Below are 24,558 nucleotides of genomic sequence, written 5' to 3'. Positions count from 1 at the left end.
TTTCCTCGTTCAATACTGCAGGTCGTGATCGTGCGTTGCATTGGAGATATATTTGTTGATTCACGCGTTCGGAGTTGGTGTCGGTGTCGGCATCATAGTGTGGTATACGTGCAGGTGTGTGGGGCTTCTTCGATGACTCCATCGTTTATGGAGTGATTGCTGGCCTCGATTAAAGCAGTGGATGATATCAAGAAGTTTTGACTCGTGAGCCGCTGCCGAATAATGTGCTGGGGGAACGACTGCGACTGGGATGCCGCGGTTGCCTACTTTTTTCTCTCTTTTCTTTACTTTGTAAGTAGGGGTTTTCCACTACTCGGGTTCTTGTTTGCCCCAGGTGCTCCTACAGAATTTCGGACTTTCGTTTCACAACAAAAAAAGGTAAATAAACTAATTTTTTTCGCTCGAACCGTCAACGAGTGCGGACGCCTCTTCAAGCGCTCCGCAAGTAATTTATTAATTAGTATTTTTTTTACCTACGTAAACAAACATCGCGCGCGTGCCTCGTAAGTTACAGTGCTATTGAACTTCAAGTAATAGTAAAATAATGCAGTGCGGTGTAAAAACTTGCAACATAAACGACGACCGCTTCCTCTGGAAGTGTGAATTTTGCAGCAGATCGTACCATGCTGCCTGTGTAGGTGTGCAGCGTAATCAGGAAAATTTTATCCGGGCATTTATGGTGCCTGTGTGTGCGGACTGCCAGCACATTATTAGGACAGAGGTCGACACACGCAAAATGATCTATCTACAAGATCAGCTGCTAAAAATGATGAAGTCGCATACGGACACACAACATCGAACCACAGCTGACCTAAAGAGCCACAGTCTTGAATTGTTCGGTAGCATCGAACAATTACTTACCGACGTAAAGCAGTCAATGCAAGTCGTCCATAAAAAAAACGAAAACATATGCAGTAAACTAGGTCAGCATTTTCATTCTTGTGACAATTTGTTGCAAAATTCGATCGACACCATCAGCAAATCGACCAAAACAATATCGGACAATATGAATCATAAAATTGACGAACGGCTATCACACCTCGAGAACGAACTGATTTCCACTAAATGTTCTGAGCCGTACCCTCTCGTCAATTCCGACCTATTGGAGGAATTGAAGGAAGAAGTGAAAGCTATTTCCATTGCAATCTCCAACATGACAATACCAGAAAATGGCATGAATCAATCAAAATCCCTGGCTGAAGAATTAGCGGAAAAATCACAGGCAACAGTAATCCAACAGAAAATAGATCATACGTCTCCAGGCTGGCGATTTTTGGGCGATAAATGGCAATGGAAGCAGGATTGGACAAAATACGACGCCAAACAACGCATTCGACGACTTCAGGAGAAAGCTGCTGATAAGGCAAGGCGCAACCGAAAACGTCGTAAGCAGTCAAGTCAACGTGACAACGATCGCGCTAACAATAATCATCATAACGACAGTGGTAAGACGTCAGACAAATTACTACTTGCCACGGCGAAAAAACAATTTTCCGTTCCTCCCACAACCACCGAACATCCGATTGCAGGTCTTGCAATACCAGCAGTAAAAACAAATTTCATAAACTTTAAAAAAGGTGACACCATCAACCCGTACCGTTCAGCTAACGAAAACTTTCAACCCAAACATATGAAAGTGACACCTACCAGCGGCGAAAATAGTTTAAACACATTGGCTACCACATCTCAACATTCGAACACAGACAGCCAATTTGAACTGGACCCCTTGCACCCTCCAATCGTACGCCTCACGTCACAATCAACGAATGGCGACGGTCGCTTTTTAAAGGCCAGACTTCGCGAACCAAAAATAATGAACATTGTACGCCTATACCTGGCATATATGAAGGACCAACACCCATCTACATGCGTGGAAGGAATGACGCCGACCAGCATCAAAATGACGCTCGCATCCGAAGGACTACCGACCACTCCTGACCATCTCCTGCGCATTTTCATCGAAGTCTATCAGGAATATGGTCTAAACCCAGACGAAGCAGCAGCAGACCTCGACTCTTATGGAAAATTTTTATCAAGCGAAAGAACCAGGCGCCTTCAACAACTCCGCGAAGCTACGCATAAATTTGGAACGTCGAATTTTCGGAAGTAACGACGCCCTCTATAGAGGAAGAAAATATAACTGTAAGTAATTTAAATATTCCAAAAACTTCTTCGCATCCACAACAGAATTCGACTGAAATTTTGGTCTATTGCCAAAATTTTAATCGAATGAAAAGCCCAGCCAAAATGAAAGAAATCCAACAAAAACTAATTTCATCTTCTTTTAATATAATTCTTGGAACAGAAAGTAGCTGGGATGAAAGCGTAAGAAGCGAAGAAATTTTTGGAAATCAATTTAATGTATTTCGGCATGACCGTAATTTGTCTCTTTGTAATAAAAAGTCTGGAGGAGGAGTCATTATAGCCATAAACGCAGACTTTCCTTCAGAAGAAATAGAAACCATTAAGCATATAGAATTTGAACATATATGGGCAAAAGCAGTAATATCAGGAGAAGTGCACATATTCTCCTCTGTGTACTTTCCACCTGAAAATGCTCACAAAAAATCATTTGAACTATTTTTTCAAACTGTAGAATCTATCATGTCAAACATGGAACCTGAAGTAAAACTGCATATTTATGGCGACTTTAATCAACGTAACACCAACTTCATCGTAGACATTGAAAACGAATCTATCTTACTCCCTGTCGTAGGCGAAAATGAAACACTTCAATACTTCTTTGACAAAATATCTGAATTTGGCCTGCACCAAATCAACCATGTAAAAAATAAACAAAATTCATATTTAGACCTCTTATTCACGAACTGCACTGAAGACTTCTGTGTTAATGCATCTTTAACTCCATTATGGAAAAATGAAGTATTTCACACAGCAATCGAATATTCAATTTTTATTCATCAAAACTCTTCCCCGAACGACTTGGAGTATGAGGAAGTGCCGGAATACCATAAAACTGACTTCGAAGAAGTCAAACGTAGACTATGTAGAATAAATTGGCAAACTGTATTGAGTATAGAAGGAAATGTCAACGAAGCAGTGACTAAATTCTATTTAATTGTAACTAATTTAATCTCTGGAACAGTACCAGTAAAAAGAAGAAGAAGAACTCATGGCGGCCAGCAGCCTATATGGTTCAATCAACATCTGAAAAATTTAAAAAATAGAAAGCAAAAGGCACATAAAATTTACAAGAAAGAACATAGCATTACAAATCGGCAAAACTATCTGGATATTTGCTCCCAACTCGACATAGCCATTAACACTGCACATGAAGAATATAATCGTAAAATCGAGACTGAAATCAAGACCTATCCAAAGAATTTCTTCAATTACGTGAAAACGAAATTGAAAAGTAGCAACTTTCCATCCCAAATGCATTTTGACGGACATGTAGGAAATAACAATACTGAAATTTGCAATTTATTTGGAAAATTCTTTCAAGAAGTCTATACTTCATATTCCGAAACAGACCGCGACCGCGACTACTTTTCATTTATACCTGAATTTTCAAATGACATTTCCGTCCACGAACTATCTGAACACGAAATTACCACTGCACTAAAAAACTTGGACGCATCAAAAGGACCTGGACCTGACGGAATAGCACCAATATTTTTAAAAAATCTAGCAGAAGAATTCACTCTACCACTACTACATATTTTCAACATGTCACTGAAAAATGGAACATTCCCAGAAATATGGAAATCATCCTTTTTAGTTCCAATTTTTAAATCAGGCGCTAAATCGGACATCCGAAACCATCGTGGGATTGCCATTATATCATGCATTCCAAAATTATTCGAAAAACTAGTAAATGACAAAATATTTCAGCAAATCAAAAATCAAATAACAAGCAAGCAGCATGGCTTTTATAAAGGCCGCTCAACAACATCAAACCTTTTAGAATTTGTAACATTTACTGTAAATGCAATGGACAATGGCAACCATGTGGAAACACTCTACACAGACTTTAGTAAAGCATTCGACCGTATTGACATACCTTTATTACTCTTCAAACTGCAAAAATATGGCATAGAAAATAAACTATTGAAATGGCTCGAATCATATTTAACGAAACGTCAACAAACAGTTCGCTTTCAGAATATACTCTCGGAACCAATTTCTGTCACCTCTGGCGTGCCCCAGGGTTCCCACTTAGGCCCTCTTCTTTTTATTTTGTACGTTAATGACATTACCTTTATACTCAAACATCTTGAAGTGCTTATATATGCAGATGACATGAAACTTTTCATGGAAATAAGAAATGTCAAAGACACTGAAATATTCCAAAACGAAATAAATATATTCCACATGTGGTGTAGCAAAAGTCTACTCCAACTTAATGTAAAGAAATGCAACTCAATAACCTTCAGCAGAAAAATTTCAAATGTTCCCATAGACATACACTTAGGCAACCAACTTGTAGAAAAATGCAAAATTGTACGAGATTTAGGCGTAATCTTAGACTCCAAGCTCACATTTGTTGAACATTATAATACAATAATAAATAAAGCAAATAGTATGCTGGGCTTTATTAAACGTTTCACCTACAATTTTGAAGACCCTTACACAATAAAATCATTATACAATACATATGTCAGGCCAATTTTGGAATATTGCAGCATAGTATGGAACCCATACACTGTCCTGTACGAAGAACGCATCGAATCAGTCCAAAAACAATTTATTTTGTACGCGCTTCGTAAACTAAACTGGACGACATTTCCTCTTCCATCGTATAAAGCACGTTGCATGCTCATTAATATACAAACACTCAAAGAACGCCGCGAATTTGCCATGCTTTACTTTATCAACGACATTATTTCTCAACGTGTACAATCCGCATCATTACTTTCGCAAATAAAATTTTATGTACCTAGCCGACAACTAAGAACTCGTAATTTATTCCAAGAACAATCTTTTAGGACAAACTATGCTAAAAATAGCCCCATCAATAGAATGATGCGTCATTATAATGAAAATTGTGTAATAATTGACCTTTCCATGTCTAGAAAAGAAATCAAATCTGAACTAAACCGTAGAAATAATGTATAGTATATAAGTAAATATTGTAAAACCATTCTATGTAGTCTACATATGCTTGACGAAAAATAAATAAATAAATAAATAGATTTACCGACTTTTATTCCACCAAATCTTCTCTTTGCTGCACTCTGTGGATGAAGTTGATCAGCTGCTTCTGACGATGGCAGGAAGGCAGGTGGTTTCTTCCGACTTGCCAGGAACACAACGGCCGCGTTCACCTGCTGGTGTCGTTGGCTGCTCCGGCAGCAGTCCTTGACTTTTAGCTAGGGAGGTGAGCTTGGCTCCTTTGTTGGAACCTCCCTAGCGACGATGGCGAATTATCGCCGGATCTACTCGCTCCCCGCGAGAGATCCCAGAAGTCACCGCAGTGTACTTCCCAGGGAGCACCTTTGGCCACCCTGCTTCGCTCTCCTTGACGTTTAGATGTGAAGGAGAGCTAGGCTCGTTCGGCTGATCCCTCACAGCAAGAGCGGAAAGGCGTCTTCTGGGTCCTTTATACTTAGCCTGGGAAGCGAGTTGCTCCTTGGCGCTTAGCTTCCTTTTCCGGCGACCCGACACCAAAACACTTGAGTACCCGAACCACGGGTCGGCACTTTTCGAACGGGATTGTCACCGTCGCACACGCGCACTTCACCGCACTGGTTATTGTGGCGGGAAACTGTCCCGAAAAAACAAAAAAACTCGGGGCGTCTGTTCGATGCCGTGGTCCGTCACTATCTAAAAACCTCGATGGCCGCCTTCTCCACGACACGAAAAAAACAAACACCAACACCAAAAAACCGTACCGCCGCATAGGGACCATTCATAAATTACGTAACGCTTTTAGGGGGGGAGGGGGTACGACAAGTTGTGACAAGTAGTGACATAGGGGGGAGGGGGTGTTAACTAGATCGTTACGTAACATGTTTTCATCGAAGAAAATAAATTTTTTTCTTGGAATTTGTTACGTAACAGGGGAGGGGGGGGATGGAAAAATTTGTGACAATTTGTTACATAGGGTGAGGGGGGGGTCAATTTTGGGCAATTTTTGCGTTACGTAATTTATGAATGGTCCCATAGCTATGTGTAGCATATCCAGCACTCTTATTGCATGAAGAGGAGAGCGGTTGCCTGTCCAAGCCCTATGTTTCTTGTATACAAACATAAAACAAAAATTAGTACACCTATCTGATTACACAAAACCGTTCGACGGAATCGACTCAGGGGCAGGCCGATAGGGGTCACGTCCTTACACGTGACCCCTATCGGCCTACCCCTGAGTCGATTCCTAGTCCCACCAGGAGTACTTGCTCTAAATTTGAAGCAAATCGGACAAGTCTAGCTACCGGACCAATGTACCTGAAGTTTGTATGGGATTTTTCGACAATTTATATGGAGAAAACCCACTAGCTCGCATTTTCACCGCTAGGTGGCATAGTATGCATCGAATTATCACTGTAAGTGAAAATAAGAAATATAATTTAATTGTGTACAACTTTGTCGAAGACTGCTAGTCAATTCGGTTTGTTAAAAGAAGTTATTAAACTTTTAGCGAAGTGGTGTCTGAGTCAGTTTTGCATGGGGCCTAGCAGTGCATCAGAATATATTGGCTCAAATGGCACGTTCCCCGTACATAGTCGAGGATTTGTGCCTTAGTGTATCGGTACTAGGTTCTAACAAACTAAACATTTTTGTGGAGTAATGAATAGTATGTTCGGAAGAATTGCAATACATAATACGAGTTATGTCTTGGTTAGAAAATTTTAGTGCCACTTGTGACCGCATAGATGGCGCCAACACTAACTTTTCAACGGAGAGAGAAAGAAATTAGGTGTCTTCTACGAATATTTACTATAGAATCCATTCGAAAAATGGTTTTTGAAGAAAATTGTTCAAGGAGCTTAACTTTTCGCGGCAGTGATGCCAACTATGCGATTTTTTAAGTTAAATATTAAAAGTTATTTTTCTCTTATTACAAATATTTTAATTTTGAAGATTCTAATGCCATCGTGTTCTGTAGATATTTTTACATAAAAAACACTTATAATCTCAATATAATTTGAGCGCATCCTGAGATGCACTGTTTTGAAGGGAAGAACTCGAATTTTCTCATATAAAAATCCATTTTTATTGGCCAAAATTGAGAAAATCTTCAAACAGTCATAAAAATTGACCCAGATTTGCTAAAAAGAAACCAAAAACGTAGTTTTTCATAATTTCTCGTCTACTTCACGATAAATTATGTGTGAACTCAGAATACTCAAGTTGGTTTTTTATTGTTGTACGCCTGCGATTTTATATGGGAAATAGCGTTTTTTTGCTTCAAAATATCGCTGATTTGCTATTTTGCTGAAAAAATCGGATAGTTGGCAGCACTGCCGCCAATAACTAATATTTTTTCTAAACTCCTTGAACAATTTTCTTCAAAACCCATCTTACGGTTTGGTTCTAGAGTAAATAGAACCGGAAATATGTTCAAAAGGAAATCAAGGTTTTTGACAATTTGCAAAAACGGGGGGGGGGGGGAAGGTGCTCTCATGGCCCGAGGGGTGATTGAATAGACACAAAAATTTGGGTTTTTATATATTGGCCCTAGATGAACAATTCCTCCAAATTTGATTCAAATGCGTGAAGGTCGATTACACGTGCCTTGATCACTGCGCGTGGAATGACCCTTACTAGAATACATGGGAATTAAGAGGGATCATCAAGCCATCTGATTGAAACGATTTGGACAGGAAGAGTGGAGTAGCCAGATTCTTGTTGCTAACATTTCGTGAACATTTCGCAGGATTTTCTCCCCATCTATTGAGGCTACTTTTTATAACAATGGCTTGCATTGTAATTGGCTTATATGGTCTTGTTATTGGACGCAAAAGCTTCCGTAGTACATGTAAGCGAAGTCACTTTCCGACCACGCAATTACTTTTTGGCCCTTCGTACAGTAGCATGCTGAGTATGGTCAGAGAGTAATGCTTGAGCACGTCATGCTTGTCGTCTGAAGATTGCTCAGTGCTATGAAGAGTGTTCCTGTTACAAAGGTGGTAGTGCCACCGCCACCACTACATTTACTGACCACGCCCTTTCAAATGACACCCATACTTAGTATGGTTTTCACTGTTGTTTGTAGTAACCGGAAGCCACCATATTGGTTTTCGAAAATGGCGTCAAAAATCACTTTATGACTACCCCTTTCTGATACCTATACTTATGATAGTTTTCGCTGTTTTGCAGTAACAGGAAACCGCAAACTTGGTTTTCAAAACTGCATAAATAATCAATTTCGTACTTCTTCTCACCAATCCCTTTCAAATGACACCTATAATGATGGTAGTTTTCACTGTTTTTTGGAAACCGGCAGCAGCCATCTTGGTTTTCGAAATCTCAGGTTCTCCCGGAACAGTTCTCCGGTGGCCAAGATTAGTCCAATTCATGTCTGTTGTGAAGGATCAATGGGAAATAGTCATATGTAGCACATTTCAAAACACAATTACTTAAATTTATGGAATGTTTCTTCAAAACTCGTCCGTCACCCCAATGGGATGCCGGATATACCCCAAGGGAATTAGGATTAATTCCGAAACCGGTCCACGGACTAAATTCCAGATCTTTTAAAGCCGGTTCCATCCAATTCGGTCAAAAATTGACGAAATGAGAGCAAAATTTAAACAAAATTTTCAGAAAAATTTTAACTTGGTACTGTAAAGGTTAATCTCCCTAAAAGTGAGATATATTTACCAACTTTCTTAGAAGTGCAAATATTATAATTAGGTTGTAGAGCAAGCCTTTGCCAACAACTTTGCTGAAGACACAAAGTCTTCATCTTTGATATCTTCAACATTATTATTGGTAGTTTATGGATGATCCCTTTCTATTTTGCAACAATGGATTATCTAGTGTATTTTCCAAATTGACTTGGCAATTTTTGAACAATAAAGCGGTGATTGGTTGTTAACGTGGAAACGGCTGAGTTTACGTCAATAATATCTTCGGACTGCTCATCAAAAATGGCATGGTTGGTCATTTGCCGCTACAATTTTTGTAATTAATCCTTCTGTAAGTGAGATTTTACAACTATTTTTTGTGAAGGATATGAGCTAAAGTCTTTGGAAAAGTTGTGGAGATTGCTTTCTCGAATATTTTTGCTGACAACATGAAATCTTCTTCAAATGCTTAAGAAGTTATAGCTGGTTTTATTTATATGACCCCCAACAATAATTTTTAGCATATCTTTGCAGTCATCATTTCTACGGGTTTCATATGTTCTACGAAGTTATTACAATCGTCAAAATATACAATTTTTATTTTTTTATCTCAAGTATTTTCGAAAATATTGGACATTTTTTTATGAAAAACAATAGGTTTTTCACAACATCTTTAGTTCTACTAGGGACAACAACAGACAAGTGAACTCTATTGAGTTTAATAGTGTTGATGTAGCATTTTTCCGTTCAAATGTTATCATCTTTTAAACTTCTCTAATTTTACCAAAAATTATCCACTAACTTCCAAGTCGTGAGAGATAGACTGATAATCTCTTCTAGAAAGATATCTATCTTGATAAAACAATCTACTTTCTGAAAGATGCTGAAGCTTTATCTACGATATTTAAGAAGTTATGTTGAAAACAACATTTTTAAGGAGTAATTCACAAACAACGATCAATAACTTTAAGTGTACTTTTAACAAAGATGTTTGGTCTTCAGTAAAGATGTTCGAAAAAACAAGTTGATTAACATTTCTGAAGACTTCGTCTTGTTGTTCATACTTTGAAAAAAAGAAATGTAGCAAGTATCTCGCTTCAATGGGGATTAATCACTTTAATTTTATCATCAAAGTGAAGGTCTTGGATCGTCATAAATGAAGATCTTGGATCGTGCACGGGCACGAATGGTATGTCGTGACTATTGTACTAGGAATCATGAACCAGTTCTCGAATACATAATTCATAACATTTTATGATTTTGTCAACTATTTCACGAGCACAGATATTGGATCGTGACTAATATATTAGGAATCAAGAATTAGTTCACGCGGATTAAATGGATTCATGAGCAAAATTCCGAGTTTCATGGAATAGTTCACTAGAAAATATCCAGAATGTTTTGATTTTGTGAAGTAATGATCCTAAATCAATGAATAACATCATAAGTCAATCTTTGGTTTTATGAATCATGTTCATAAAGTTGTGAATTAGTTCAGGTACAGAAAATTTTACTGATGTACCATCTGGAAAATAGCGTGTGTTAACTCGAAGTATTCTAACGTCTTCACGATTAGCTAGATATTTAGACAATTCAGTTTGTTCGACGCAAATCGCCATTAATTTTTCTAAGTTTTTATAAACAGTACTAGAAACTCGTCAAAGATGAGCACTCTAGTTCATTTTCGATATCTCGGTAAAGTAGTCAATAATCTGATTCTAGAATTTTCCCAAAAGTCACCGCTTGCATATACGAGGCTAGCTCCTTAGAGTGTAAATATTCGACAAGCGGCCGTCCTAGAAATCGTTGGCGAAAACAATTAGATGCAATTTATATATTGTTTGCTGCTAACGCATGATCGGCACCTGGTAGATCGCAAGGAAGCTATGGTGTTGTCCAAAAACTTTGCTGGGAAGAGGAATTACGGTTGGACACGTTTTCTAAGGTACACAGCCAAATTCCCAATTTTCGCTAATAACAATATAGATGCACTGATGATGCTACAAAATAAAAAAATTGAAAATACTTTCAAAGTGATCTGTTAAAGGTTGCAGATCCAATAATCAAGCAGAAGCGTTTGTGTAACGAAACGTAATATAACGGCAACGTGAAGTCAGTAACTTAACATTTAAACAGGCATTGACACAATCGAGGTACAAATACATGATTTAACTCTGTGTGCCTCTAAACAACATTGTTAACCGTTATATACATCTTTAACAGGTCGAACGGGTACCGGAGTATTCTCAAATTGAAAAGCTTGTAACTATGGAAATTTTAGCCGATTTGGATATCACGGAATAACAAGCTGTCGTCTGTCTGGTTGGCTATCTTTGGATGTGGCAATATGAACCAATCACAGACTACTAGAGACGACGCACAGTGGGACCAATCTAAAAAAAGGTGGGACAAAACCTATTTGAGGCCTTAGATGTCATTTTAGAGCCAGCATTTCTTCGTAGGATATGTTCACAATATTATTCTGCAACTTTTTAAATAGAATATTTTGTTGTTGAATTAAAGTAGAGTACCTGAGCAAAAAAAATTTTTTCAATATATTGTTTTAGAGGGTCGATGTATTCGACAAAGTTGTAGAATATTATGTTTTGAATAACTTCTTCTAAGATACCACAGACATCAGACCTCAAATTTGAGGCAAAATTGTTGTTTTTTGAAAATATGATCAAAAAATCAGTTTTTTGATATTTGATGCCAAAAACCTTAATTGATTAATTTATTATGTTCTACAAACTTGCAGGTAACACTAAAATACAACTTTTTGGTGAAGGAACTAATAACCTAGAATCAATATTTTGGCTTCGAAAACTATTTTTCATATAAATTTACTCTATTTTCATCAAAGATTTCTTTTTTTAGGTGCACTTTTGTGCAGCTAAGCTTCGTAGAATAAAATTAATACTACATAGAAACAGGATATAGTTGGACGCGTTGTTTGGGTGACCGTTCATGTACGACGGTTTATAACAAAAATGTGTTTATATTATTTTTAATTTATATACATTTATATTATTTTTTTCACTTTTTCATATTGTAACCGTAATTGATCAACTCAATATATTTTATATGCTTGTAAGTGCGTACAAAATATAAGATTTTGTTAGGAGCTAATAATGTAGAGACATCCTTTAAAACGTGACAATGACGTAGACGCTAAAACATACGAGCACAGAGACTGTTTTAATTTTGACGCATGCTAGTGTTGATTCGTCAAGATTGGCAGAACTGAAAAGACCGTTCTCTGTCTCTCTCTATTACTACTACTACTACTTCAAAAGATCTAGTAAACAACATACCAAAACATTTTGAAAATTTCCTCGGGAGTTGCTGTCACACTGCGATGTGCAGAACGACCGCAGAAAGAGAAACTTCAAAACGAAAAAGAAAACGATTTGTGCACCAAGAGCTGCACAATTTCGTTCAAAGAGTCACCACGAAGAGCCACTTTTTTGTGGCTCCCCTCACTGGCAAGCAGGTAGGAAGGCGAATCAAACTACAATTCAAATAAAGTTTGATCGGACGAACGTTTTTTAAATGTTTTTTGGTTGCCTTCTCTGCTTCTGTGCGCGTGGGACCAAGATTCACACTAAAGAGCCTCTTTATTTCTACTCTTTGAGATGTGTAGCCATGTAGTAGAATGCACGTATGGGAGCCACACACATCGGAGTGAAGAGATTTATTGTGAAAGAGAAGAGCGGTGGCTCGCATAAAAAATGCAAAGAGCGTTTTTTATTCTTCTCTTCATTTTAGGTGCATTACATCCCTGGTTGCTGGTTCTGATCGACTCGGGGCAATTAACGCCACTGTTTCGAAATTTCCTGATGTTTACCGCCAGAGATAGATGTAATATCGTTGAAAAATACAAACAAACAATAATTCGAAATTGGTCAGGATTTTTTTTCGGTCTGGCAAGCAATCTGCAGATGCGGCAAACGAGGTCAGATGTATGTCACAACCGGAACTATGAACCAGGGCAAGGAACTGTCCGGAACTTCAGCCAATCGAAAGATACTGAGCAATTGGGAGAGAAGTTACAGATACTACTGTGTAAAAGCTTATGAGCACCATTCAAAACTGTTTTTAAATATTATATATATTACAAACTGAATCTTTTTCCTATTTTGGATAACGAATTAATTTTTAGCTACAATTTTACGTAGTGCAATAATTTCGTGGACAACTTTTGGCTGTAAAACTAAAAATATCCAATATACTAGAAGTCAGTATTCCCATGAACATCGACAAGTTTGTACCAGCGTACAAAATTCCGCGCACGCGTTCAACCTCAAACATGCTTTGTGTTGATGTACATGTTCGCCTCGAACGCCAAACCCAAGCGAACGATGTGTGAACTCTAGTTCAAACATCCCTGTACGTACACCGGGTGCGTACACGAGAAAGATACGCACAAGGCAAAATGAGCGTTGATGAATGAGAGAAGAAGAAAACTAGTGCCACGAACCTGTGTGTACGCACACCGTGTACGTACATGGGGTTCGTTGAGCAGTCGAACATGTGCACGTGTTTTTGTACGAAATAGCTTGTTCGGGTTTGTACACGAATTTACAGTTTAATATGTGCACAGAACTCAAACAAACGTTATGTTCGGTGTTCATTTGGGAAGAAGGATTAGAAGTACACATGATATAAACTACATGCATAACAACTAAGTTTGACGTGCTTTACTTCGGAGTGAGCTAACTGAAATCAAAAGTTCGAGGATTCATTTACCTGTTTCGTTTGACCATGCATTATAATAGGACTGATATTACACTATGACAATCTACGAAAAGCAAGTAACAATATGCCAATAAAACTCAACTGTTAAAATTATGCATTGGTTACGATTTCAACACAAAGATGTCTTTACACGAATCTATCAATTTTTATTGATCTCTATTTTTAAACTACGGGATTTACAAAAGAGTTATTCTTAACATATTGAACCAGAGCAGTACCACGTTCCTGATGTGATGAAACTGGATATATTGTGGCCTGAAGAAAGTCATATTTTATTTTACAATAAACATTCCTTTTCGCGAACAGATGGCTTTGAAATCAATCAATACTGTGTCGGCGAATCCTTTTCAAAAGATTTAGAATCAGGGTGATTCTTTTTCAAGCCTCGTGTTTTTTGCTGCAGGATAAGAAATAACGATTCTTTGGTTTGTCGAGTATATGTCACCGTGACGCATTGATTATCTCTGGTTTAACCGAAACTGAAATCAGCAGCTGACGAATATTCTATTTGTGAATAAATATTTTTTTGAAACAAATAAAGATTGGGCCGCTCTTTTTTGATTTTTTCATGGCGCCAGTAGTGCAGACAGTCAGTATGATTTTATGCGTCTATCCACATCGCTACTCCCAAGCATAATTATCTACTGATTCCCTGTGTAACTTCAGCTAGTCCCGATCGATAACGGAGTAGCAGCCAGGGGTGGTCGCACAAGCTCAAGATTCAAATAAATAGCTTTAGAAGGGCCTGTCAGGATTACCAGCGTATCGACGTCGAACCTCTACCACTGTTACACGCCACAGCAACTGCTGTGCAGTTCGTATCGGAATCGTGGAGAGATGTAGCTATCATTTTGGGGACACAGTGTTTCTTAAGAGACTTAAAAGTTTGGTCCACGAAAAATCGATTTTTGAGGTATAGTGTCTTCTGTAAAGTTAGTGGAAATTTTCAAAGATGGCTGTATGAACCCGAAATAAAATTCATTTAAAAAACTATCAGTTTGGTGATTAAACCCCCTAACTATGAGAAGCAAGTTTTTGGTTTCCCTTTTGTGCATATTAAAATTTATTTTATTGAGAAAAGTTGTTGGGCATATAATAATAAACAACTTTACTGAAGGTACTTGAAGTCTATCTATTGATTTTAATGAACCTTTGTGAAGTTTCCTGTGAAACTGCCGTAAAAGTTTAAAAATAAAATGCTGGTAACCTTATTAATGTAGCACAAAACAGAAACCTCATAATCGTAACTCTTACCTTCCAGGAAATTCGAGATGCATTCGATACTCCCGATCCATTAATCCTACCCTGCGGTTACTGATCATAATCCCAACTACGAGAAAAACGCATGCGCTGCCTATGGGCCAGTTGGCTAACAAAAAAGCCAAATGCATCCGAGCTCTTATCGGCGAATTCCATGCGTGCGAGACCTTCAACAAGAGTGTACAGATGTTGACACCCCCTCAAAAACTGTCATAAAGCAGTTTGATATATTCGAAAGTGAAAAATTCCTCTGCAATAAATTAAGAGCCAGATAAAAAAATTGCAAAATTTTCTGTGAGCCAACCAAGGAAAAGAAAACAACTGCACATCCGACAAACCTTCAGAACACAAGACTAAGCCACAACGGGAATGCGGTCTTTATTGTTTCGGTGTGAGTTCCCTCCGCTCGCTCGGCACTGGGAAGCCGGAGGAGGTTTGAGATGCGATGATGAAGCGTTTAAGGATCGTTTGATAAACTGATGTCCAACGCTTTTACGAGTTCCGAAACCAACTGAACACGGAGCCGGGAGATGGACAGCCAGCAGACGAACGGAGATTTCATTTCGGGGATTTATTTCATCACGTTGCACCACGACGGTTTCACCGAACGAACTAAAATCTGTGCAGATCGGAATATGGCGACAATAGGCCCCGCATGCTGGAAGAAGGGAGAAAATGAGAGTGTTGGCTTTTTTATTTCTTGCACTTTTCACTTCCTTTGACGTTTATTATACAACTGTCAACGGACGCATCAACGAGGTAGGCTGTGGGAGCCAAACCAGCCCAGGTGATAGCCATCAGTAAAGCGGTCTATTAGCGGTATTCGCTTTTCTCGTTCAAAACTTTTGCACGGCAATAAATTGCGCAATATAATCCGCACGTTTCCCTGTAACAGGCGCACTAATTTTGACGCAGGTGAGGCAAAAGTATTTTAATCAAATTTTGCTCGACCATTTTGATTGCAGCTCGTAGGCTTTCAACAGTTCGGAACTGGGATTAATGTGTTCATTTCAAGTGGTCAATTGAACTCGCACCCAGACAAGACAGCCCGAAGAGAGCGCGGAATAATGAACGCATGTAAACACACGGTCAGTTGGACCCGGAAGGTACCCCGAACAAAGTCACGACACAAATCTAGCGCACATTCACAGTGAAAATTTTGCTCAAAGCAACAATATGCTCATAAATTTTAATGTAGCAAAAGAGGAGAAATAGTACTTAAAATTTTAACTCTGACAGTTTTATAACTACTTTTCTTTCTTCTTCTCTAAATATCGGTCTTATTATTGTAGCTATTATTGTTGTTATTGGCTTTCCCCTCAAGATATACAACGTCGTAAAATAAAAGGGATGCTTTTGGTTCCTGACGATATGATAATCCGTGAGTGTAGTTCTGAATGTACTTACGAAGCTTCGATGATGGCCACGGGCGTACGGAACATAATCATGTACTTGGTGCAGGCCTAACCGTAAACGTGTGCTGCGACAGATAGCCGATAGAATCCCCCTCGGATAGCAACACCCTTAGACTGTAAGCCGCGTTTAGGTGATTAGGGCCATGATTTATATACTTGTTCGGTAAATAGTATGGACGTAATTTGCTGGTCGATTCGTCAGTTGCTGAAATTTCTTACCGGGGGTCGTAGTTGCAAAATCACGACATTCATTACAGCGGGGATTGCAAATTGATGATCCTCGTTTCGAGTTAAACTAACGTACTTGAGGGGTGATTATCCGATTTAAGCAAAAACATTTCCTGAGATTAATTATTGTTATTCACAACTATCTATCATTGACATAACTCATGGTATGACTTACTTAACAGGGTGCCTGCGACTCATTTTCAGCTATTTTTGTATGTTATCTTCTTGTATCGAGATATATAATTTTTTTTTCGGAATAAATGTATCAGCATCATCGTGGCCGAACAATCCGGGCTCTACGAACCATAATGCAAGCGAGTTGCAAAATGAAAAATTTTTCATCACAAGTCGTACTGAAAAACACATACTTGTTTCAAAATAAGACGAAATCGTTCTTCTTTCGTTAATTTGAGGGAATAATTTTCAGTTCCCATATTGTCGATTTCCTCGTGTAATGCACACATGGAATAGTTAATTTCTGCCACATTCAACTTCGCACTTTTCTACTTGCTAAAAATATTGCATATCCTTCGATTCTGACAGTTCGTTTTTTACTTTTAAACTAAGGGGATGTCCATTTTGCGACAGCTATCTGGTTTATTTAAGACCAAAGAAGTATGTTGGCACATATTTTGTAGAGTTCACATTAGAGATGGTGTGGTTTCATTTGTTTCGAATCCCAACCCGACCCGAACCCGTGAACTGGAAAATTTAAAAACCTAGACCCGATCCGAACCCAAAAATTCATTAATTCATAATTTTCATCGAAATAAAAATATTCAGACTACAGAAACAATGACGAATTTTACCAATCCAAAGGTGGAAAACATTAGTACTTCTATACGTATCATCAATTAGTATTACGAAGTATAGTCTATTGATTATACTACAAAAAGCGACTAGATTTGGTGTATAGACGTAAAGAACGACAAGTAATAGTTGGGTTTGATTTGTTAGAATCTCAAACTTGACACGAACCCGAGAATTTCAAATTTAAAAACCCGAAACTATACCCAGACCCAAGAGATTTACATTTAAAGAACCCGAACCCGACCAGAAACATAGACCATCTTTAGTGCAAACTGGTTTGATTCAGTGTTCGTTTTTATCGATTGTACTCGGAATATTTCATAACGTTAGATCTAGTAGGCTGGTAAATGGTTGCGAATAAGAAATGTCTCGTCACTTTGGATCCCAACCAACGTAGCGAACGGTAGCAAGTTAGCAGAGCTCTGAAACATTTCGAGACTAATCGAACCTACAATTTTGGCGCATTTAGTAGAATCATGGTGAGTATAATTGAAATAGCAAATCAAACTTTTTTTTGTTTCATCGAAAACTGAAATATGACTAAAAATATTAGAAGTGATTTCGGTAAGTGGAAGTGTGGTTACAAACGAAGACCGAAAAATTTTAAAAAAGAAAATGGAAGAGCCAACGTGACTATGTGCCGAGAGTATCGGGCGTTACTGGAGAAACCGCCGATCTGATGGTGCAAATGAGTCCAGAGAAATCCTTAGCACTGGTATTAAAGGCGAGCAATAAACCGCATCGCAGCGCTGTTCATAAAAGCGAGTCCAGAAGAATCCAGAGTGACGAAAGCGAGGCGAAGCAAAGTGATTTACGTAACAAGTCTGGTCAAATTCACAGCCAGTGCAAAAGTGAAAAAAATCCAAATCGTCATAGAAGGCGTTGATCATTGAAACGCATTGAAAATGATTTTAAGGTGAAGATATGTGGAAGCCAGCAACACACGCTTGTTGCTAGACACCGACGCGCTTGTTTACATTGAGAAAAAATGGAATTCGAAGTGAAAATTCAAACGCACAAATAAGAGTTTTCGGACATTTTCCTTCGGTCATCTGCACATTGGCAGAAAATTTGAAGTTTAGTTAGTAAACGATTAAACTTTCGCGGGTGTTTTTTCAGTGGAGTGTGTGATTAAAGTGTATTGGAAAAAGTGTTCTGAAAATGAGAAGAAGAAGAAGAAAAACAAAAGCGTTTCGAAAAGAAACCTCAAGTGAAGAGGGGTGATATTTTCGCACAAAATAAGAGCTATAGATGGAATTCCGTCAAAAACTCGGGTTGATTGTATAGGCAAATGTTCTAGCTTCCTCAAGTAGCAGTTTCGTGGTACACCGGCAAGGTTAGTGTATTGAAAAACGAATTTTTATATTTGCTCATGTCAGATACATGGTTAGGCAGGGGAGAGGGGTGTGTGCGGCGTAGAAGCTATGTTGTGGCTCGCATGTATAATGTCCTTAAGGTTGCACAGAGAATGCGCAAAATTTGCTAACGAAAAAAGCAGTTTTTTTCCACACCGTATGTCAGATCTTCATAAAAATCAATCAGCGTATGTAGAATGTTGTTGCGGTACTGCTGATTGATTTTTATGAAGATCTGACATACGGTGTGGAAAAAAACTGCTTTTTTCGTTTGCAAATTTTGCGCATTCTCTGTGCAACCTTAAAAGAGTGGCACTAAGATATGCTGAATCAAATCTACCTTTTTGGCAGTGGAAAAATCTATGTGGGTTATGTTTTGTGGTTACTAAAATGCGTTGAAAAATTTAGAAATTCTAAAATTATGTTCTTCCTCTGAATTTGCGTTCCAGATGAACGACGATGGGGATACAGTATGGTGTTGGGTGCTTTTAACGACAAAGTGGACGGGCAGGATTTCCGCTGGGCATAGGAGGAGTGGCATTGTACTTTCGAACTGACTGTTCAGTTGCGAAACATCGGTTTCCGGTTGGTTACCATGCTAGCAATTGGAGGACGCGGACTGTAGTGAATATTTTGTATAATTATATACGCCCAGTAGCACGGAATATGACAATGCTGACAAAAGATTGGAGAATTTCTTTGTGGGCAAACGCAACGAACGAGCGAAGCTGGAGGCTGCGGATCTTTAGGAGACACCTACACCTAATGGCTCAGTTATACCATCTGTAAGGTACCCGAAGTCAGTTACGTGTTCCTCTAAATTGGTTCAGGATTGCATTCAATTGCTACAGTAGGTGGCTAAAAAAGTACAGTGCATCTTTTCTGGGTACCTGGCCACTGTATAATTGGAGGCAATGAAAAAGCAGGCTTGCTAGCAAGAAATGGATCATCAAAATTATTCCTAGGGCCTGAACCATTTTGTGGGGTCCCAGAATGTACCATAAAAATGGAATTGAACAACTGGGAAAATTCAATTAAAGATGACATTTGGAAAAATAATACAACTGCCCGAAGAAGATGAAGGACATTATCGAAGGGCTTTTCTCGCAGCATGAACCAACGTTCTGACCACCTTAACCATTCAGTGAGGAGGATGATGAAGAAGCCCGAATTACTAATGAACAGCTGGCGACAAAGATCCCAGGAGCAGGCGGAATCCCAAGCTTGGTTCTGAGCACTGCGATACAAGAGAACCTGGATATGTTCAGGACGACGCTGCAGGAATCCATCGATGAAGGTGACTTTCTCAATAGCTGTATGCAACAGAGATTTTTCAGTGTATGTGTCTGTTGGATTCAGCCGAAAAACCGTTCCTGAACAGGTTTACAAAGTACAGGAACAGTGAGAACGTCCTGTCAAATAAGTAGTTCGTTTCCGTAACGGCAGGTCCACAGCGGATGTCATCCGAAAGGTTGTAGAAGTTGTGAAGATAATTGAGAAATAAAAACCAGGGAAAAGATATCGCTATCGCGCGTTGGTCACCTTAGACGTGAAGGATGCTTTCCACAGCGCCAGCTAGGAATCAATCATCCATTCGATGCACATTGTGAGGGTTCCTGAGAACCTCTGCAGGATATTGAAGAGCTACTTTCCGAACCGAACACTGATCAACGAGAGACAAGGGAGAGAAAAGAATGACAAATATGGCGGGCTATATGACCCGGACGCTATTAATCACGATTTGCGATAGAGTATTGATGCTGACTCGTTCCAAGGGCGTGAAGATTGTTGGTTATACGAAATGATAATAGTCGGGGAATCAATAGAAAAGATGAAGGTAACGGAGGCGGTAAATTCAGTAGAAGACTGGATGCAGGAGAAAAAGCTGGAGATATTTCATCATATACAAAACAGCAGCAGGCGAAATTCACAGTCGGAGAATATATCATCGACTCGAAGCGTGAGATTAAGAAATTGGGCGTGATGGTCGACGACCAATTGAATTTTATTAGTCACGTCAATTATATTTGTGAGAAGACGCCAAGAGCGACCACTGCTGTGGTCAGAGTCATGCCGAACGATTCGGCGATAAGCAGTAGCAAGAGAAGATTTCTGGCGAGTGTATCAACGTTAAGTCTCCGGTACGGTAGTCCGGCCTGATTTTCTACAATAAAGACGTCGTGATTGAACTGGTTGAGCATGGCGGGGCCTAGCGCCTACCAGACCACATTGTTGGACGCGGTCTGCGCAGTTGCTAAAATGATTCGTATTGTATTGTTACTGGAGGAGGATCAGTAGTGCTATAGGAAGAGACACACCAGACGAGTCCGACGAAGAACGTGGATTGACACTATGAGGAAGTGGTAAGATGAATGGGAAAACGCGACGAATGGTAGGTGGACATACCAATTGATCCTGAACGTGTCCACCTGGATGAACAGGAAGCGTAGAGAAGTCAACTTGCATCTGATGCAATTCCTCTGAGAACGTGACTTCTACAGGAAGTACCTGCACAGATTCGAGTATGCAAATGTTTTTGTTCGGAGTGCACAGACGTTTCAGAGACACCGAACACGTGATGTTTGTCTGTAGTCTGCTCACTGCGAAACGCAATAACTCAAATAATAGTCTCCGCTGAATGTATCGTAATGAACATACGTGTATCGCCATTAACGGAGTCATTGTGCAAAGTAGGATGGCTCTTCAGCGAAAATGGCGGAATCATCAAGCGATTGGTTGCGTGGAACAGCGGTTAATCGCTCCAAGAAGTAGACAAGATACATCCCGGGGATTAGCTGGAGTAGTTCGCGGCGATGCATCGGAAGTGGATCGCCAAGACGCAGTGTACCGGACGTCGTGCTCTACCTGGATTCGTCGGACCTATCTCGACACCCTACGGGGACATCCGTGAGTGGGCTATCATCTGTGGGACTGATCGAGTAGGTCGAGTGAAGTACCAGCGAACTAGAAGCTACGCTTCATCCGGAGCCACCATACTGATTGGCCGACAACCGAGTAGAAGACGACAAAACTAGGAGATAGATGGCTTACGCAACAAGCATCGGTACCAGGAGAAATTCCGTCGCTAGGAAACTCTAAGTCGACGTAAGGTACAGCCGGGGTCTATCCGAGCAGATCGCGACAAAACTGGGAGTTAGATAGCTCATTGAGTCGAAGCCTAAATGGCTCGCGGAACCGGGTGCTGCATGACTCACAGAAACGGGATACAAATAACTCAAAGAATTTCAATGCCAGGACTATTCGAATATATGTTCGGAACTAAATGGCTCTAAGAAATGCAGAAAATATGGAGTACAACAGCAAAGTCGGAAGCTAAACGGCTCAAATGACGGGAAGTTTAATGGGTTAAGCGATAATCCGAGTTAACCGTGGAAGATTTGTGAATCGTGAGGTGCGAATCATACGCTCTATAAAGTAATGCATTGATCCAGTTTCGTGGGGAAAAGGCAGGAAGAAAAGTAAGGAGTGCTTTTGGTGGTCAGGCATGAAAGTGAGTCCCACGCAGTACCAATGTAATACAGGCCAGGCTTTTGAAGCATTTTAAACCTTTTACCTAACACACACACAAATACATTTTCAGATCTCGATTAGATCGGAACAGATAGGGTCAATAGATGACGTGAAGATAATAAGTCCGATTTAATAGAAACAAAATTATTAAAAATTATCGAAAAATTTGGCTTCGTTAAGCAATAGCTTGAACAAACAAACCTTGCCAAAAATATTATGAAGACTTCAGACATCACCGCTAGTTTTGACGGACAACAAAGCAACCATGCCTACGAATTTATACCAATAGACACAACCAGCCGTGATTAAAATCATTTTCGCCGCCTCCTGCTATAATGCATGCTAGTTATGAGCTAGAAACCTACCCAGTAATTTACAAATTTAAACAACAGTCATGGCACACTAATTTCCAACAAAACTGAATGAAAACCTTTTCATTCCTCTTTCCCATAGAAAAATCGAAGACTTTCTAAAATGCTACCCCGACCCAGTAGACTTATGTCATACATCAAAATTCCTCAACTATTGCCCATTCCCGGTGGGCTTCATCCACACCTGCGGATACTCTGAAATATGTCCACCCGTTGACATAAACACAAATTCACGATCACCCTTCTCTACACAAAAAAAAAACAAAGATTTACGACGAAAACTAAAACTAACCCTTCCCCGTCGAAAATCACCTCACATATTGGTCTAAACCATCAGCATAAAACTTCGTTCGTCAGCCCGCCAGTCAGTGGTCTAAGCATAACGACCCCCAGCGGATGCGATGACGAAAGGTGTGCGCGCGCGCAAAAAAAAAACAACAAAAATCTTCACCTTTGCATAACTTCATAAGCGTCTACATTCACAGACACACGAACTTATGCTCTCCGCTCCTATGTCGGAAAGACACAGTATTCTGTCTATATCACACGGTCAGACATCAATCGACAGCATTGTGTGTGATTGAGCTGAGCCCCCCTATACCATGTGACAGACAGACAGACAGACAGACAGGCAGGCCGCAGTCAGCTCGTTATGATAGAAAACTAACTGCATACTTTCACCTAGTCTGGAAAATACATACATTTCAATTAAAAGTACATACTTTCAAGTTTTTTGTCTACCGTTCTGTTTTTTTTCGAGCAGGAGGATTTCACTTTCGTTTGAAAAGGGCAAAGTAAGTGGTCGGGTTGGGCGGAAGGGTGTCACCTCACGATCATTCGATTGATCGCTGGCCCGCTCAAATTGCACTGTTCTACCAAACCGATGTTAATTTCAGGTAGGATTGATTTCTCAAACTCGGTTGCTGAGTTGTTTTCCTAATGCTGTCTACAATTTCGTCAGCAGTTCGTCAATGGGCACGTCTAGTCTACCGCGGTAGGTAGATACCGATGAGGGAAAAAATGCAAAATTGAAAGGGGAAACCACATCACAGTAGCTTTGCATTATGGCAGCACTTTGCTCTCTTAATTAAATCACGAATTGAGACATAACGTAGCCCCCACTATTCACCGCTATCTAGATGAGGTGTGTGAGAGTGAGAAACAGAGGAAGGGATTGTCGAATGGAATTGCAGAAAAGGGGGATGACGGCGGCTTACAAAAAGATGAATGCAGCATCCGGATCGATTTTCAGTTCGTTAGGATTAATCTGCGTTATTTTTGGACGGGATTCTTTGTGATTCCTGCTGCAAGAGTTTCGTTCCGGCACGAGTGCTGTTTTGTGGAATAGATCCGAAGACGAGGCAGACGAGGAAGCACTTAAAAACGAATTTGTGGACATTAATAAAATGAGATTTTAGCCAGATGAGTGGGAACCATACGTCTGACAGCGGCGACCTATCGGTTTCGTTCCGTTTCCACTCCGCTGCTGCTTGCCCGCTGAAATTATCTCACACACGATCGCGCATATTATTGGGGTCGATCCTGTGCTGAGTGATCGTACCGTGCGTCTTTGGCCTTTGTTGATTGAGTCTGCTGGACGCATCTCACAGTTTGTGGGTAGGTGCTGGTAGTGGAAAGGCATCATCGTGAACAGATTAAATGTGGTGTGATTTGAAGACACGTAAAAGTTCATCAAACTGAAATTAAGGCCGGTCGGACTAATGAAGGGACTGGAATTTGGTCAATGGGTACTGTTTTCAGAGCAGGGATGGAAGAAGCTTGGCATAGCTTGCTCAGATGAAAAAGTTAATATGTATATTTTTGTTGGTGGAAGTTTCAAAAGATACAGGTTTTGAAGGGACAGCAAGCAAATTTTTATTGGACGTGTCAATTTCTAAACTCAACTTCGAAACTCCTCCACAATTGTGGTTTAAAAAAATACACAAACATTTAGTTTTAAGGAAACTTTGAACATTGCAGTGCACACATATGCCACAATGTCTTACAATGGCGAAATAAAATCGTTGTTTTTGGTGAAAATGGAAAACACGATGACACATGCTAGTTGCCTGATTAC

At 39.6% G+C, this 24,558-nt stretch overlaps 1 protein-coding gene across 2 annotated transcripts in view; it reads right to left on the bottom strand.

Annotated features, from left to right (window-relative positions):
* The window catches only part of LOC131683165 (cadherin-related tumor suppressor), a 505,933-nt gene that overhangs the window by 279,908 nt on the left and 201,467 nt on the right, over positions 1–24,558 (bottom strand). The window lies entirely within an intron of this gene.

The sequence above is a fragment of the Topomyia yanbarensis genome, chromosome 2 (assembly GCF_030247195.1).
Source record: "Topomyia yanbarensis strain Yona2022 chromosome 2, ASM3024719v1, whole genome shotgun sequence".
NCBI lineage: Eukaryota > Metazoa > Arthropoda > Insecta > Diptera > Culicidae > Topomyia > Topomyia yanbarensis.
Note: the sequence above shows the minus strand (reverse complement) of the source record. Positions and strands in the feature narration are given on the sequence as shown.